At 49.7% G+C, this 18,341-nt stretch overlaps 1 protein-coding gene across 8 annotated transcripts in view; it reads left to right on the top strand.

Moving 5' to 3' along the window:
• The window catches only part of LOC147100392 (opioid-binding protein/cell adhesion molecule-like), a 1,212,876-nt gene that overhangs the window by 1,085,966 nt on the left and 108,569 nt on the right, over window positions 1-18,341 (top strand). The gene's annotated exons all lie outside the window — the stretch shown is intronic.

The following is an 18,341-nucleotide window of genomic DNA, read 5'->3' as shown; positions in this document are numbered from 1 at the left end:
AGACTGCACAAATTAATGTCATGAGGAATGCTCACAAACGCCGAGAAAGGAGCCTTTCGTTCCCCTTCTTCTGGGCTCACAATCCAGGCCCCGGATAAAAAAGGACACTGTTGTATCCCAACCAGATCTTTGAAGAACATGAGTATTCGTGAAGATGATAGGAAGTTGTAGAATTTTTAATAATCATATTAAAATGAATCATTAATCTTCTATTGCAGCATACGACAGAACACTTGCACAGAGCCTGAAAATAAATGTTTTACTGGCAAATTCTTGGTGTTAGCTGACTCTCTCAAATATTTGCTTACAGCAACATTCAACTATATAATTTACATGAGGGTTTTAATGAGTGAAGGTCTGCGGTTAGGAGGTGCAATCTTTGCATTTTGTATGAAATGTGAGTTTTTTGCTGATAGAAAATTGTAGGTTTGACATGTACACTATACACAGGATTTTTGCTGCATTACTTGAAGTACGATTTCTATTTATTGCATCAAACAAATTTTATTTCCCTTAAGCTCAGTAGTCAAAGAACATTGATGGTAAAGTACTTCCACCTTTTGTGTCTGCCACACATACAGTTTTAAACAAAAATCTAGGTTTTATGAGAAATCTTCAGTCGTACATCTGCACCACATTCTCAAGGTTATCAGTGTTTGAAATGGGGTGGATGGCCTGATCTGCATTCAGCTGACGTCAGCCATGAGCTCAGCTGGCAACCTCCTCTCTGCCAACAGTTATCAGCATCATTTTGTTTTAAATTTTCTGAGCTGCAGTTAGTGATTCACGCTCGAATACAACCACATTTTACCACAGTGATCATTTCTCAGGTGTGAGCCTGTGAGTGTCAGCACTGGACAGATTAGGGTGTCTCCCACCCAAGCCCTATCCTGTCCTCCCTTTACATGCACACACATTCACTTTCCAGTAGAGACCACAACAGTTAGCAAGAGCAGGAACCTTGCATGATATTATTCCACCTCCGTGGTCCAGGGGAGCACTCCAACTGGTGCTGTGGCAGAGATCAGCTACTCGCTCCTGATCAATATGGCACAGTATCAGCACACGTCGTACATTTTGCTCACTGAGTCTTTGAAGGGGCACGGGATCAGTATCTCTTTTTGTTCCCAGCTACACATCCAGAATTGTCGAGCATTCTCTGAGGTAAACATCAGTATCATCAGGTCAGGTGTTAAGATAGTCAGCTATTCACTGTGTTAAAACCTGCTCAAGTCATACCAGTGGACAGTGCTACCTGTGAATGGTCGACATCGAGTGCCAGGCGGTGATTATGTAACCTGGGCCCTACAGAAAGTGCCAATGGCTTCAGCCAGATGAACACCTGGAGGAGGGCAAGGTGACCCTTGATTGAGGAAATGCCATCAAAAGGCAACTGAGCTAATACTAAAAGAAAATACTGCAGATGCTGGAAATCTGAAATAAAAACAGAAAATGCTGGAGACACTCAGCAGGCCAGGGCAGCACCTGTGGAGAGAGAAACAGAGTTAACGTTTCAGGTCGATGGCCTTTTGTCAGAACTGGAAAAAAGCAGGAAATGGAACAGATTTTTAAACAAGTGTAGGGGCTGGGAAAGGGGGAGGGGAGGAAAGAACAAAGGGGAAGGTCTGTGATAGGATAGAAGGCAGGAGAGGTTAAGAGACATTAAGAGATATTCAAGGCAAAAGGAGATGGTACTGGGACAGGTTAAGAAACAAAGGATGGCTCTAGATGAAGTGTAAATTGCGTTGGCAGAATGAAAGACAGCTGCCATGTGGGAGAGAAGAAAAAAAGACACAAACAAAAAGTGTGGATAAAAAATATATATATGTGATAGGGGACGAGGTTATGATCTGAAATTGTTGAACTCTATGTTAAGTCCAGAAGGCTGTAAAGTGCCTAATCGAAAGATGAGGTGCTGTTCCTCGAGCTTACACTGAGCTTCAGTGGAACAATGCAAGAGGCCGCGGACGGTGAAGTCTGAGTGGGAGTGGAGCGGAGAATTAAAGTGACAGGCGACCGGAAGCTCGGGTTCCCCCTTCCGGACTGAACGGAGGTGTTCCGCAAAGCAGTCACCCAATCTGCGTTTGGTCTCCCCAATGTAGAGGAGACATAGAAACATAGAAGATAGGAGCAGGAGTAGGCCATTTGGCCCCTCGAGCCTGTTCCGCCATATAATGAGATCATGGCTGATCATCCAAATTCAGTACCCTGTCCCTGCTTTCTCCCCATACCCCTTGATCCCTTTAGCCTTAAGAAATATATCTAACTCCTTCTTGAATATATTTAATGAATTGGCCTCCACTTCCTTCTGTGGTAGAGAATTCCACAGGTTCACCACTCTGGGTGAAGAAATTCCTCCTCATCTCAGTCCTGAATGGCTTACCCCTTATCTTTAGACTGTGACCCCTGGTTCTGGACTCCCTGACCATCGGGAACATCCTTCCTGCATCTAGTCTGCCTAGTCCTGTTAGAATTTTATAAGTTTCAATGAGATCCCCTCTCATTCTTCTAAACTCTAGCGAATAGAAGCCCAATCGACCCAATCTCTCTTCATACGTCATTCCTGCCATCCCAGGTATCAGTCTGGTGAATCTTCACAGTACTCCCTCCATGGCAAGAACATCCTTCCTCAGATAAGGTGACCAAAACTGCACACAATACTCAAGGTGTGGTCTCACCAAGGTCCTGTACGCATCGTGAGCAGCGAATACAGTATACTAGATTGCAAGAAGTACAGGTAAATCACTGTTTCACCCGGAAGGGGTGTTTGGGGCCCTGGACAGTGGGAAGCGGGGAGGTAGAAGGGCATGTGTTGCATCTCCTCCGCTTGCACGGGAACGTGCCGGGCGAAGGGGAAGGGGTGCTGGGGATGATAGAGGAGTGGACCAGGCTGAGCTAATACTTGAATGAGCCAATGGCATCCACAACCTGCAAGCTGTAACGCAGCTGCAGTACGTAACAAGTCAATGACAGAGCAACCACGGACAGTTCGAATGCACAATGAACAAAGATATGTGAAGGACAGTCACAGGAGCTCCCACAATAGTCGTCCTGTGATGATGATGAAAGACCAGTAGCGAATACTGCAGTATTTTGCTGACTGGAAAGATTCCCACAAAGGACAGTTTGGCCTAGAAATTCAGTTGGGCGCGGCAGCCGTTAGCGCCTTAGGAGGAGTAGATTTCGAGCGCTAGGCGCTTAGCGGCCGGGCACAGCGCGATCTGCGCCTTGCCCCAACTTCAGTACACATTTAGCGCCGGTGCAGAGTCTTAGCGCGCGCCCTGCTGCGCGCGCACATCATGACGTCATTTGCTAGTGCAACGCCTTTTGTGCGCCCCGAACTGGAACTTCACTCGCGCCGGCCCATTGTGCGCCGGGCGTTCCGAGCGACTGTGAAGTGGAACGGTACACAGCCCAGCCGGGCCGGGGGGAGCGCTAATTAAAGGGCACTTACCCTGCACTATAAAGGCCAGCCATTTTGCAGCATTCACTCTTGTGCAACGGTTTTTTGGACAGAGACCAAGGAGGAGAGTTTACTGGTTTGGACCAACACTTGGACAGGTATTTTTGGCTCAGGCCAGAGCTTACCAATTATCTTTGCCTTCATTCAGAGCTCAGTGTTTGCCAGCATATAATGGGGGCTGCATTGGGTGGCAACGCTGAATTTCAGCCTTATGCCAGAAGGGCTTACAGACGCTGTGAGAGAGTGGCAGCCCTGGCTAGACGCAGAGGGGGCAACAGGCGTCGCCAACTGAGACCTTACCCACGCAGGGTATACCGCCAGCAGACCTCCTATCTGACCATGTCTGCCGCGATGTGTGTTAGGAGGCTGCGATTCCGAAGGGAGGTGGTTGCAGACATCTGCCGGCTGCTTCAGAGAGATCTGCAGCCACAGCTGATGCGCAGGACGTCTCTGTCGGTGGCAGTGAAGGTGACGGTGGCTCTCAACTTCTATGCCTCCGGCTCCTTCCAATCCGCTACTGGGGACATCGCTAACATCTCCCAGTTCGCCGTGCATTGCTGCATCCGCCAGGTGACCGAAGCCCTTTTCAGAAGGAGACATCAATTCATCTCCTTCCCCATGACCCTGGACAAGCAGCAGCAGCATGCAGTGGGGTTTGCAAGAATAGCGGGCTTCCCCATGGTGCAGGGCGCCATTGACTGCACGCATGTGGCTTTGCGGGCACCTCTTGAGCATGCCGAGGATTACCGCAACCGGAAGGGCTACCATTCCCTCAATGTACAGCTGGTGTGTGACCACAGGCAGCGCATCCTAGCTGTCAATGCCCGCTTTCCAGGCAGCAGCCACGATGCCTTTATCCTGCGACAGACAACTGTGGCTGACATGTTCCAGGTACAGCCTCCCCCAAGAGGATGGCTTATCGGGGACAAAGGCTATCCTTTGTGTACCTGGCTCATGACCCCGCTCCGCGCGCCCACGACCCCTGCTGAAGAGGCATACAACGAGAGCCATCAAGCGACGAGGAACCTCATAGAACAAACAATCGGCGTGCTCAAGCAACGGTTCCGCTGTCTCGATCGCTCCGGGGGAGCCCTCCAGTATTCGCAGGATCGAGTCTCCCAATTCGTCGTCGTTTGCTGCATGCTGCACAACCTGGCTATCCGCAGGACCCAGGCACTGCCACCTCACATTGGACCACCACCTCAGGAGGAGGAGCAGGAGGAGCATGAGGACGACGAGGACGAGGAGTACCAGCCCAGGAGGGAGGCACAAGGTCCAAGGGCCGCCCGTCGGCGGCTTATTGAACGTCACTTCTAGGCCCCCTGTCAGGGAATGGCTTGTGCCAATGATAGAACATGATTGCAGCCGCTCCGCAAGCCCTCAGCCGGTTAAGGCAACAAACACTTCAAAGATCAAACATGGACAATGTGAATAAATAAAATGGTTTATTGTGCAAACTCTGGGCCCTTCCCACATGAAAACCAAAAACAGACGAAACCCCCAAAAAACACTCAAACACATTACTCGCTCCCACAACCTGGAGAGGATTAACAAAATAGGGCAACTAAAATGGCCGTCATTCTCGGCCTTCGTCAAAAACAAACATCACATCATCGGCCTTCAAAAAACAAACATCCAATTCTCGGCCTCAAGAAACAAACACAAATGGCCACACATTCAACTATTTGGCCCGCTAGGGCGATGCCTTGGCCATCTTTGGGTGGCTCCTGCCCGCCCTGCTGCTCCGCCTCAAAGTAAGGCCATTGGCTGCTGCAAGGCTGGGGGCAGGCTCCTGAGGGGCACATGTCGTGACGGCAAATGCCCTTGGGGGTCGGCCTAGTCGAGGTCTGGCCGTCGAGCGGGCGGCTGTTGATTGCTACAGCTGTGGCTGGCCAGCATCAGTCGCTGCAGCAGCTCCTGGCAGCTCCACTGGGGGACTGGCAGTGGCGGCTGGAGGAATGGCGGCAAGCTGGCGGATGGCAGGCGCTCGCTGGTCGCCTGAGACACCGGCACTCGCCCGGGCCAGCACTGCAGCATGTGCACCAATCTGCCGAGGGACAGACCGCTGTGCTGCTGCAGCGCGCCGGGTGCCCTGGCGATGCCTGGCTGACACAACGAGTGTGGCAGCAGTGAGTGCCCGTGTTGACCTGTTCACTGACCGCATCAGAGCAGCCAGTGACTGGACGGCACCACTGATCACCTGGCCAGTCGCTGACAGAGCTGCCCCGAATTCCGCCCGACTCGCTGCCTGATCTGCCCGGTATTCCGCCCGACTGGTGGCCTTTGAGGGCCCGAACTCGGCCACACTCCGAGAGAGGGAATCGATGGACTCAGGCAACCGTGCCACTGCCGCCATGAGCTCCGTGTGCCGGCGCTCCGAGTCCGCGGACAAGTCTTCGAGGCGTTCCATCTCCTCGGCGAAGAGCATCTCCTGACTGGAGGCCGGACTCTCCCTCTGGGGAGAAGGCCGCCGAGCTGGCCGACCCTTCCTGCGTTGCTGGAGGCCGCTGGGCCCAGCAATTGGACTCCCCTCCGACGCTTCCCCCCTCTGGGGAGAAGGCCGCCGAGCTTCCACCCCCCCTCCCGCCTTTCTGCAGCCCGCAGGTCCCAGGAGCTCCCCTCCCCTTCGACACTTCCGCCACGCTGCCCTCCAGGGAAGACATGTCCCCTACATTGGCCTGGGTGGCCGCGGCTGAGGGTTCCCCTGATGGGCCGCCTTCCTCTTGCTCCTCCTCCTGCTCCTCTTCGGAGGGTCTGTCACTGGCAAGTTCAGGGACCTCCTCTTGACCATCTGAAAGCAGGAGGCACAAGAGTAGCTTTAGAGTGAGGAGAGGGCGTCAGTGCGGGATGCATGAGTGGTGGCATTCAGCGCATTGGTCGGACAGTGGCAAAGGATGTAGATCTGATGCGCAAGTGGGACGAGAGAGGTGCAAAAGGTGATGTCCTTACCATTGCTGCCCAGAACAGGGTCGGCATCTCCACATGCAACGGACCCAATCACCCGGCCACCCATGAGGCGCCCCACGCGATGTTGCAGGTCGGTGAGTGGCTGGATATGGGGTCGGCCTCCCCTGGTCGCAGTCCGGCTCTTGCGATTATTCGCCAGCTTGGCCTGCAAGAGAAAGGACGGCCTCTAAGTACAGTGTGTCGCCGTGATCTTGTGTGCACTGCCTCCCATGGTGGAATAGCTTGGCCAGTGTGTCGCCATGATCTGGTGTGCACTGCCTCCCATGGTGGAATAGCCTGGCCAGTGTGTCGCCATGATCTGGTGTGCACTGCCTCCCATGGTGGAATAACTTGGCCAGTGTGTCGCCATGATCTGGTGTGCACTGCCTCCCATGGTGGAATAGCCTGGCCAGTGTGTCGCCATGATCTGGTGTGCACTGCCTCCCATGGTGGAACAGCCTGGCCAGTGTGTCGCCATGATCTGGTGTGCAATGCCTCCCATGGTGGAATAGCTTGGCCAGGGTGTTAAGTGCAGAATGTGCAATTGATGCTCATGCCTGTCCCATAGCTGCTGGATGAAGGCTGGCCATTAGAGCTTTCAGGTCCCTTTGCCCATAATGTGAGGTGCAAATGCAAGGATGAGGAGGTCACTGGAAAGGGTACTCACCCTGACAATGCGTGTGAGGTCATTTAACTTTTTGCGGCATTGGGCACCGGTCCTGGGGACGTCGCTGTTGGCTGACAGCTTGGTGGCGACATGCCTCCAGGCTCTCCTGTAGACGCGGACCGTCGCCTTCTTGCCATTGTCCAGGTACAAAACATGGCGCCTCTTCTCCACAGCAGCAAGCAGCACACTCAGATCACGCTCTGAGAAGCGCTGCGCACGTTCACGGGCCTTCTCCATGTCTTCAGGCGCTATTTGGGTCCAGCAGCAGTGTTCAGGCCTAGCTGGAGGGCTCCACTATCCAGGGCGTGGCAGCAGACACAGTCGACCCTTCCCCCTTAAGAGCTGGCCGGCGCCAGGGTGTCTGCTATCAATCACGAGATGGCTGCACCTGCGCTGCGCCCGGCCTCGGCGCTATCGATCACCACCTCTGGCTTAGCGCCCAAAGAGAGGCGTCCAGCAGCAGTTTTAGCGCTCGCCCGAACTCCTAGGGCGAAGCTAATGAATATCGGAGAAGTGGCATCGATTTGGCGGCGGCCGCAAACTTTAGCGGACGCCCCACTTTAGCGCCCCAAAAGTGGCGTCAATGAATTTCTAGGCCTTTATCTTTAAATTAATATATTTTTAAAATGTGGCAATTTGGCTTGTCCTTCCTAAAATGCATATTTCACCCCATTTGTGATACCACCACCACACACCATTTGCTGGCCGAGAAAGTGATTAGGCAACATGCTTCGAAGCCTCTGGCAGTGCATGGTGAGAGTGATCAGACCGACTCACCTTTAGTTGTCCTTGACTGGTAATGGCTTGCTGATCTGACCAGGAACTGAAGCTTTAACCAGTCTTTTCAAGTCTTGATCGTTCAGAGTGAAACCCACTTAGTTTGGTTTAAAACTTTCATGATTTTTTTGACGTTTGTAAATCCATTTGCATATATATATTTTTTTTCTTGCCAATTTTTTTCTGTCAATTTTCTCGTCTCTCTGCCTTTCCTGATGGGGTTGACTCCTTATTTGCGGTATGTGGGTGTACAAGGTTTGAAAAAGGTTGTCGACAGGTCATTCAACTGAGGTGGGTAGTGGGAAATCGCAACCAGGAATGAGCCTGTCCTCACCCAGTTTCCACAAATATGCACTTTTTACAGGGGTTACTAGATAGCAATCAGGACCAGGAACTTAGGCTTACTTTCTCTTCCCTAAAAGGGGCCAACTGTGTGGATCCTACAACTAGCCGGAAATTAAACAGACCAGAAATTAAACCTGGGACTCCTAGATGTCTATGGCTCAGTCATTCATTGTGTAAACCCACTGAATCATTGGGGAGCTACTCCACAGGTCAGTAGGTTTACAATCTGCCATGCTCATTCTGATTATATATGTCCCTGATCATGGTCCTGGCATCAACATTTCCTACCACTAGGTGATGCTCTGAGTTAATGCAATAGTCAGCCTAATTTGAACTTGGAGCCCATTTTCGACAGGGGAACCTGCTCCGGAAATGAGGCTTGGGGTATTTTAACTCCCGGGCCTCATTTAAATCTTGCCGGCTGACTTCCCATCCATTCTGGTCCAGAGCGGTGGAAAATCAGACAGCCTGGAGGCCACCCGCCAAGTCTATTTAGGGGGCAGGATCGGCTGCCGGGGCCATCCCACAAGGGTCTCGCAATCGAGGGGGGGAATCCGTGCGAGTCCTAAAGCTTTCCTTGTGGGACCTGGGGATGCAGGAGTACTCATCCTGGCCCCATGAGGAAAGTGGAAAAAAAAACTTTTGGGGCCTCTTCTGGCCCCGATTCTCTTCCCTGCTGTCCTCACCTTCGGAAAACTCAACGCGGTTAGGCTACCGAGTTAAAATTGCAGTTGGGTCCCGATGATGTCATTGTCCCGGCATGCATATGTAAAAAAAGGACCCCGCCAGCTTTAGCCGGGTGTCCTTGGCACCTGCTCAGTTAAGCAGATTAAAATCGGTTTCCACCTGGCGGATTGGATTAAAATCATCCCCAGTGTGTGATACCACTAGGGGCACTGACCTGATTTTAAAACAAATAGAAGGACCACTGGTTTGGCTGCCAAAACCTGTGACTACTGACCACAGCATGCACATAGCTGATGAATTTTGGAATTTTGGAAAGGAGGCATGTGCAAAGGGCCTAACACCCATTTTAGGCGTGAGCCCTGGACATCTATACAGGAGCCTTCACCAATATGGCGGACGACGCACATCCAGTACTGAATATGCGTGCGCCGTAGCCCACTATTTTGGGCAAAGGTGTCCATTTTACAGCTGTAAAATGAGCACAACACCAATTAATTTTTGGGCCATTTTTTGCAAATAGCTCAATTCTATTCTCTAAAACCTGTATTTCCATCAGTTGAAGTAAAAGGTGACTTCTCTTCTTAGGCAGTCCCTCGGAACCGAGGATGACTTGCTTCCACATTAAAAATGAGTTCGCAGGTGACTGATTAGTCCAATGCGGGACCTACAGTCTCTGTCACAGGTGGGGCAGACGGTGGTTGAAGGGACGGGTGGGTGGGGTGCTTGGGTTGACGTGCGCTCCTTCCGCTGTTTGCGCTTGGCTTCCGCTTGCTCCCGGCGAAGAGACTCGAGGTGTTCGGCGTCTTCCCGGATGCTTCTCCTCCACTTTGTGAGGTCTTGGGCCAGGGATTCCCAGGTGTCGGTGGGGATGTTACACTTTTTCAAGGAGGCTTTGAGGGTGTCCTTGAAGCGTTTCCTCTGCCCACCTGGGGCTCTCTTACCGTGCCGGAGCTCCGAGTAGAGCGCTTGTTTTGGGAGTCTCGTATCGGGCATGCGGACAATGTGACCCATTCATCGGAGCTGATTGAGCGTGGTCAAAGCTTTGATGCTGGGGATGTTGGCCTGAGCGGGAACACTGACGTTGGTGCGCCTATCCTGCCAATGGATTTGCAGGATCTTGCGGAGGCAGCATTGGTGGTACCTCTCCAGTGCTTTGATGTGCCTGCTGTACATGGTCCATGTCTCTGAGGCATACATCAGGGCGGGTATCACTGCTGCTCTGTAGACCATGAGCTTAGTGCCGGGTTTGAGGTCCTGGTCTTCAAACACTCTCTTCCTCAGGCGACCGAAGGCTGCACTGGCACATTGAAGGCGGTGTTGGACTTCGTCATCGATGTCTGTCCTTGTTGACAGTAGGCTCCCAAGGTATGGAAAGTGGTCCACGTTGTCCAAGGCCTTGTCGTGGATTTTGATAATCGGGGGGCAGTACTGTGTGGCGGGGCAGGTTGGTAGAGGACCTTTGTCTTACGGATGTTTAGTGTAAAGCCCATGCTCTCGTACGCTTCGCTGAGTTGTTGACGATGGTTTGGAGTTCGACCTCCAAGTGAGCGCAAAAGGTGAATCTGACAAACGGCTGCCTGTTAGTACTTGCACTTTCAATCTGCATATTACTGCACTATTTATATCGTAATCTGCTCATTGTTACAGAATTTCAAAATAGTAACTAATTTGTCACTCACTTCATAAGAACATACGAATTTGTCAAGAAAATATTAATTTGCCATTTTATTTGATTGCATTTTCCAGCATCTTAGAGTAGCACTTTGGAGGGTAGCACAGATTCAATTTCTCACTTGTCATTCCAGGTTTTGTCATCCAACTCCACACCAAAAAAATGAAAGAAGTTACACCATGGAAATTGAGATTGTTTTTAAAATGTTTCTCAACAAGTTTTCCTAACAAGAAAATGCACTGTAATTTTCTAGTGACATATTAATCCAGTCCATGAACCTCGGAACTATTTCTTCCACAGCACTCACCTTATTGGTTGCTTTTGTTTTAATGAGTCCTGCAGCTGGGGACAGGGATAGAATATTAATCTGTAACTGTACAATAGGGATTGTTAAATGCACAGCATCTTTGTACATCACCTACAGTATACACTTCCCACTGATTATACACTTCCCAGGCAGTGAATGAATCTCATCTTTCGATTAGGCACTTTACAGTCTTCCGGACTCAATATTGAGTTCAACAATTTCAGATAATAATCCCTGCCCCCATTTTTCATGCTGTATGATTTTGCCATTCCCATTTGCAACATTTTCACAGTATATTCTTTCAATTCCTTCCTCCCCTCCTAACCCCCCCCCCCCCCCGTCTCTGCACCTGCTTAATATCTGTTACATCTCCAGCTTTTTCCAGTTCTGATGAAGGGTCCCAGACCTAAAACGTTAACTCTGTTTCTCTCTCCACGGATGCTGCCTGGCCTGCTGAGTATCTCCAGCATTTTCTGTTGTTATTTCAGTGAATGAACAAGTTCCTGTTCGGCATTCAGATCTAATACCATTTGCTCCTTTAAGTATTTCGAAGTCATATTTGATTTTTCGGCCTTAATAATCCTTCCTTTGAACAGAAGAATCAATCCACAAAAAACAGTGTCACTAAGTAAGCTGCAGAGGACACTAAGGCCGTAACTTCCTCAAACAGAAGTACGGACAACTGTGGCCCAGCTGAATTGTCTCTCTGTAAACTGGGCTTGGCATTGAGCTTCAGCCTTAATCCATAGGAGTTTTGCCTTTGATAAGCGTCCATTAGATTATCACGTCGCAGCTGTCATTTTGTGTTGGGTCACATTCAATAAAGTCTGATTTCACAGTAGAAATAATTTCCTAACATTGAATCAACGCCATTTTGTTATTTTATCTTCTTGCTTGTTGCTGCTTCTTGATATTGACAATAAGGCTGCAGCCGCATTCATTCAGTGAGGAACGATTCACAGTTCCGAATCCCTTCAGGAAATGAATGTAGAGATTATGGTCATAAATAAATGTTTTATCTTCAGAAGTCTTCAGCGGAAGAAAATGTTCAGCAAGCCTATTTACTGCAGGGGCTTTACATGACGACATCATTAGTGCGTGCTCTCATTTAGTTGGCAATTGTGTTTGATCGTCTTCACTTTTAGATTCCATTTTTGAACCCCTTTGTGCAAAAAAGAAATGTGAAACAGATGGAGCATTCTGTATTAGCAGACTCTCATCCGCTTCAGTGAAATCAGGGATTGAAGGTTATAGGTGTACATACAGGTACAAATAATCAAATGTTCATAGACCACTGCAAAGCACTGGCCCTGTTGGGACTGTGAGAATGTCTGCAGTACCAGGTTAGGGTTGAATAATGTATAATATAATGTGAATTTAATATCCTGGAGCTTTTACGCGATTCCCCTTTGTGAAGTTTTTCCTCCCTCCTCATCTGGCCACTCACCTCCCTCAGGAGATGGAAGTGAATGAGTGAGGAGTGTGGTCTGTCAGAAGCAGCAAGCAACTTTAGTCAGCCAGGTGGCTCTTTCTAAGTCCGTGCTTTTGTACATTCTTCCCTGCTGATGAACAGGGTTACTTTAGGGAACCAACTACTTAACTGGTTGAAAAACTACTGCTGCCCCTCTCTGTCAAAGGATGACGATTAACCTGCAAAATATACTTTGAAGCAACAAAATTAGGACGTTTATCTAGCCTACTCAAGAAGTCCTGTGGGATGATTTTTTATGTTCCAGTTGTTTTCTGAGATGGGGGCTCGGCATGAAAGCCAGGCAGTGATCTTTGCTGCAACATAGGCCCCGATATTGACAGTGGTGGGTTGTGTAGGTGGGGGAGGCGGAGAATCGGACAGGAAACCCAGAAGTCCCCACGTGCTGTGGCGCTTTAACTCCAGAGTGTGCGACTTTAGTCCTTGACAGGTTTCCCGCCCGGAAGTCAGCCTGATTGACAGGCTTGGCTTCAAATTGGGCAGGGAGCAATCTGCAGGAGCAGGTAGGAAGCCTGCAGTTGTTACTGGGTGCATGGGGGGGGTGGTCCGATCCCCGAACCAAGGTTGGGAGTAGGGTTCCGATCCCTGACCCCGTGGGTCTTTGTATGGGGGCGGGGGTCTGATGGGGAGGGAGCATGAAGGGCTGTGGGGGGAAGCATTCCCGCTCCTCCTGGCCCACAAGCAGTCCTCCCCGAAACAGTCCTCGCCTCCCTTCAGCTGCCGGGTTTCCAGAGGCCTGGGAAACCCGGCCTACCAGGGTTAAACCTGCAAAGCAGCCTCATTAAAATATTTAAATTTTCAACCCACCTCCTGTTCGCTTCTTGTCCAGACTCCGTAAACCTGGAAGTGGGCGGGTTGGGGTCGAGCTTGAGATTTTTAAAATTTTAACATCTGACTCGACCCCAACCCATTTGTTTTTGGAGGTTAAAATTCACCTCATAGTTTCTATAGGTTATCAATTTTTAATAGTGATTAAAATATTTCTTCCTGAACAAATTCTTACAATAAATATGGGCCTGAATTTGCTATCGGAGGCTTCCTGCAGCCTCCGATCATCAAAATATCCACGCATTTACCTGGTGTTCCGGGAGATACGGAGGCTTGCGATCCTGGGCCTGTCCTGTTCGAAATGTGTAGAGGCCCACGTATCCCAGGGGCGCATGCGGTTCGCAAGCGCCCCTGGGATCACATGGGCCAGCCCAACCAATGAAAGAAGGGAATCCCCATTCATACTTATGGGGATTCCATACGTACGGAACTGTCAAAAGTATGAATGGAGATGACTTAAAGAATACACGAACACATGAAATTATTTTTTTTTAAATTACACATATAATATTTATTAAAATGGCATTTAATTAAATATATTAAACAAAAATAGCGCAACTCTCCACCCGCAGAGGCCCTTTTCCCGGGGATGCGGAGGATCTGTCGAGAAGATTCTTGACAGATCGCAAGTGCCAGGCTTCAGCGCATGTGCTTTGCCTGCCTAAACCCGGAACTTGCGCGGCCCCTATGGACCCATGCGCACCTCGTACGCACCCGTGGGGGTCGCAAAATACGGCCCAATAAAGCATAGCTCTTTTTATAAATGTCTGTCCTGTTATTTACCAGGATAACCATGCTCCTTTAAGGAGATATTCTAGAAATGCTTTTTCCCTCAAGTATTCATGGCAAAATGCTAACCCTCCCCTCCCTCGCCCAGTAAATAATATTTTTATTTCACGCTGTGGTCAGCTCTCAGTGCCATCACCAGCTCAAGTCTAAGCAACACAATGTAATGTTTCAGCATCCAGCCTTAGAAATATTCAGGAGGCCAGCCCACACCGGGCAATATTTCAAAAGAAATTTTAAGAAACTTTAAAAATAATAGCCTCAGTATTAACCCACCACCCCAACCCACATGATGGGTGGGAGAAGGCCGGTTTGGCGGGGGGGGGGGGGGGTTAAACCCTTAAAAAAAAATGCGGCCACAACCTGATGCGTGCGTGCCTCCCGCCATTTTAACGGCGGCGGGTAGCAAGGCGTGCGAGTGGCCATCTTACAGAAGCAATACACTTCATCAACACATTTTAATCAGGCTCCCACAGTGCAGGTGGGAGCCTGGTTTACATTTAAATGCTGCCGCACGGCGTTCTCAACACTCGGCAAACCCGGCAGCGGAATGAAGGCGGGTTCTGCCGACTCCAGAAGGTTAGTGCCTTTTATAGCACTCCTTGTGGACCAGGAAGAGCAGGAGTGCACCCCCCCCGCCGCCTCCCCGCACCGCCCCCCCACCGCAACCAGGCCCCTTAAGGAAGCCTTTGGCCTATCCCCTGCCGATTGTGGCCTCTTTCTCCCCCCCTGCCACAATGTCCAACCCCGCCCCCACCAAGCCCCGATCTCCAGCCTGCCCCCCACCTCCCGCGATCACGGCCTTCCCCTCTCCCGATTGCCGGGGACCGTCCCCAAGGGAAACCGGCTGCAGCCTCCTGCTACTGGTTTTCCCGCCCGGCAGCCTGCCGACCTCGCCATTTGGCCGGCTGGCAGGTGGGAAATAGAATTTAAAAATGATAAGGAAGTCCTGCCGTTAAATTCAGCAAGACCTCCGTGTCCCCAGCCTTGTTGGCCACTTTCAGCCTCCCGTAAATCTTGGGGCCATTATTGTTTGCATGTCTCTTCCCTTTGTTGTTCCACTGGATTTATTTTACAATGGTGAAAATAGGAGCCCAATTCAATGTCTATTCCATTTAATCTGTTTACTGGAAGTGCAGGGAGGAAGACATGTTTTTCTCCACCCAAACAGATTTAGCTGTGGTGCACACCAGTGTCAGTAATTGCAAATGCTCTGCTTTCATACCACTCTGAATAACGTAATCTAATTCAACGGGGCGAATGCCATAATGTTAATGGCCACAAATAGGAATTCAGTCTACTTCCCTTTCTCTTCCAATTCAGCAGCATTAACAACAATAAAGGAGATACGAATAGCCTATATTGAGGTGTGCCCTTGTGGTTGCTCCTGTTAATTTATGTGCCACTTCAACTGAACACTTAAGGTTGTTCATTGCAGGAAATGGCCTCAAAGGGCTGGATTTTGCCGGGTCCCACCCACACGATGCGGCGGGGACGGGACCTGGGCGACAACGGGCAACCCAGAAGGTCGGGTTTCCCGGCACACTGGGGAGTGCTTCCTCCCGGCCTCCAAGCTGATGGTGGGGGAGTTTGGGGGGCCGGGAGGAAGCACTCCCGCTCCTCCTGGCCCACAAGGATTGCTCCCCGAGGCTGAGGCCGTCTCCTTGCAGCCACCGGGAATCCCGACCCCGGGACCCCCGGCCACCTGCAGTAAAACTTGCAAAGCAGCTTAAAGTAGAGGCTTCAGGTCTCGTTATCATATTTAAATAGCCAACCCGCCTCTTGGCAGCGGATTGGCAGCCCACCCCCCATCCTGCCTGAGTGAAAAGTGAAAGTGGGTGGGTTGGGGTCAGGGTTCACATTTTTTCAAATTTCTCTTCCCCTCCCCCCCCACCCCCCCGCCAAACGCCTCCAATCACCCATTCTTACCTCTGAAAATTCCGGCCAAAGTTTTCTGCTGGACTCCTTTTGCTACGGTGAATAAGACAAGGCTCACTTTAGAGGGGTGAGTGAAACCGTAGCTTGAGAACTGCCGACAGCATAAAATATTTAACAACAATAATAACTTGTATTTATATAGCGCCTTTAACGTAGTAAAATGTCCCATGGCGCATCACAGGAGTATTAAAAGTCAAAAAAATTTGACAACAGCAGCAATTCAGCATTACTGATCAGCAAGTTGGGGAATGTGACATTTCATGTGCTTCATATCCACTTTATGCCCGTCAGGAAATTGCAGTATTGGATTGGAGCCTGTGGTGTTCTATAGCATTTGTACTTTGCAGTAGCATTGCTCTGCTTGCTAATTCCACGGTTTATGCTTGTGCTGGGGGAGCTCACTAAAATTCAAACTTCATGCTTTGCACATGCAGTGTGCATTTTTGGCTGATATCAAATGACCATTTCAGGAGGGACAGGATCGGACAAAGTCAACAAAGTCAACATGCATTTACAAAAGGTAAATCATGCTTGACTAATCTACTGGAATTTTTTGAGGATGTGACTGGTAGAATAGATAAGGGAAAACCAGTGGATGTGGTGTATTTGGACTTTCAGAAGGCTTTTGATAAGGTCCTGCATAAGAGATTAGCATGTAAAGTTAAAGCACACGGGATTGGGGGTAAGGTATTGACTTGGATAGAGAACTGGTTGGCAGACAGGAAGCAAAGAGTTGGAATAAACGGGTCTTTTTCCGAGTGGCAGGCAGTGACTAGTGGGGTACCGCAGGGATCGGTGCTAGGACCCCAGCTATTCACAATATATATAAATGATCTAGACAAGGGAACTAGATGTAATATCTAAGTTTGTAGATGACACAAAGCTGGGTGGGCGTGTGTGCTGTGAGGAGGATGCAGAGAAACTCCAGTATGAGTTGGACAGGTTGGGTGATTGGGCAGATGCATGGCAAATGCAGTATAATGTGGATAAATGCGAGGTTATCCACTTTGGTGGCAAAAACAGGAAGACAGATTATTACCTGAACAGCAATAGATTGGGAAAAGGGGAAGTGCAATGAGACCTGGGTGTCCTTGTGCACCAGTCGCTGAAGGTAAGCATGCAGGTGCAGCAGGCGGTTAAGAAGGCAAATAGTATGTTGGCCTTGGTGTGACCACACCTTGAGTATTGTGTGCAGTTTGGTCACCTTATCTGAGGAAGGATGTTCTTGCCATGGAGAGAGTGCAGCGAAGATTCACCAGACTGATACCTGGGATGGCAGGAATGACGTATGAGGAGAGATTGGGACGATTAGGCTTATATTCGCTAGAGTTTAGAAGAATGAGATGGGATCTCATTGAAACTTATCAAATTCTAACAGGACTAGACAGACTAGATGCAAGAAGGATGTTCCCGATGGCGGGGGAGTCCAGAGCCAGGGGTCACAGTCTAAGGATAAGGGGTAAGCCATTTAGGACTGAGATGAGGAGGAATTTCTTCACCCAGAGAGTGGTGAACCTGTGGAATTCTCTACCACAGAAGGCAGTTGAGGCCAATTCATTAAATATATTCAAGAAGGAGTTAGATATATTTCTTAAGGCTAAAGGGATCAAGCGATGGGGGAGAAGGCAGGGACAGTGTACTGAATTTGGATGATCAGCCATGATCTCATTAAATGGCGGAACAGGCTCGAGGGGCCCAATGGCCTACTCCTGCTCCTATCTTCTATGTTTCTATTGTAGTGAAGGCAGGTTCTGCCTGTCGAGAATCAGAAGGGAGGTGCAGCAGTTTTATACTTGTTGTGCAGACAGAAATTTTTCTTGGGATGGTGGAGGAGGACAAGCAGGAGCAGAGAAGGACTGCCAGCGAGATGCTAAATGGCATCAATGGTGTCCTTTGCATGTACAGGCCCAGCATATTGGCCTGGCAGTAACTGAGAAGTACTGTCTCTCTAAGTTCAGTTTTATACTGCTGTGCCATCTGCTCCAGGAAGACCTGCAGACAACTTCAAACATATAGCTGCAAAGGTGACCATATCTCTCGACCTCTGTTGGCCCATCCAGGCTAGCACAGGGGATATCAGCGGTCCAGTAAATTTGTTGTCCATCGAAGCATCAAACAGGTGGCTCTTACTTTAATCAGGATGACCACCATCTTTATGTGCTGCCCCAATGAACAGCAGTATGACACGGCTGCACAATTCTATCACCTGCTGGCTTTCCTGAAGTAGAACATAACATAAGAAGTCGGAGCAGGAGAAGGCCATACGACCCTTCGAGCCTGCTCCGCCATTCAGTAAGATCATGGCTGATCATTGACCGCAACTCCACTTTCCCGCCCGATCTCCGTATCCCTTGATTCCTCTAAAGTTCAACAATCTATCTCCGCCTTGAATATACTCAAAGGCTCAGCATTCACAGCCCTCTGTGGTAGAGAATT

The sequence above is a fragment of the Somniosus microcephalus genome, chromosome 26 (genome assembly GCF_052327205.1).
Source record: "Somniosus microcephalus isolate GS21.2 chromosome 26, FLI_Smic_1.0, whole genome shotgun sequence".
Classification (NCBI taxonomy): domain Eukaryota; kingdom Metazoa; phylum Chordata; class Chondrichthyes; order Squaliformes; family Somniosidae; genus Somniosus; species Somniosus microcephalus.
This window is presented reverse-complemented; position numbering and strand designations above follow the sequence as displayed.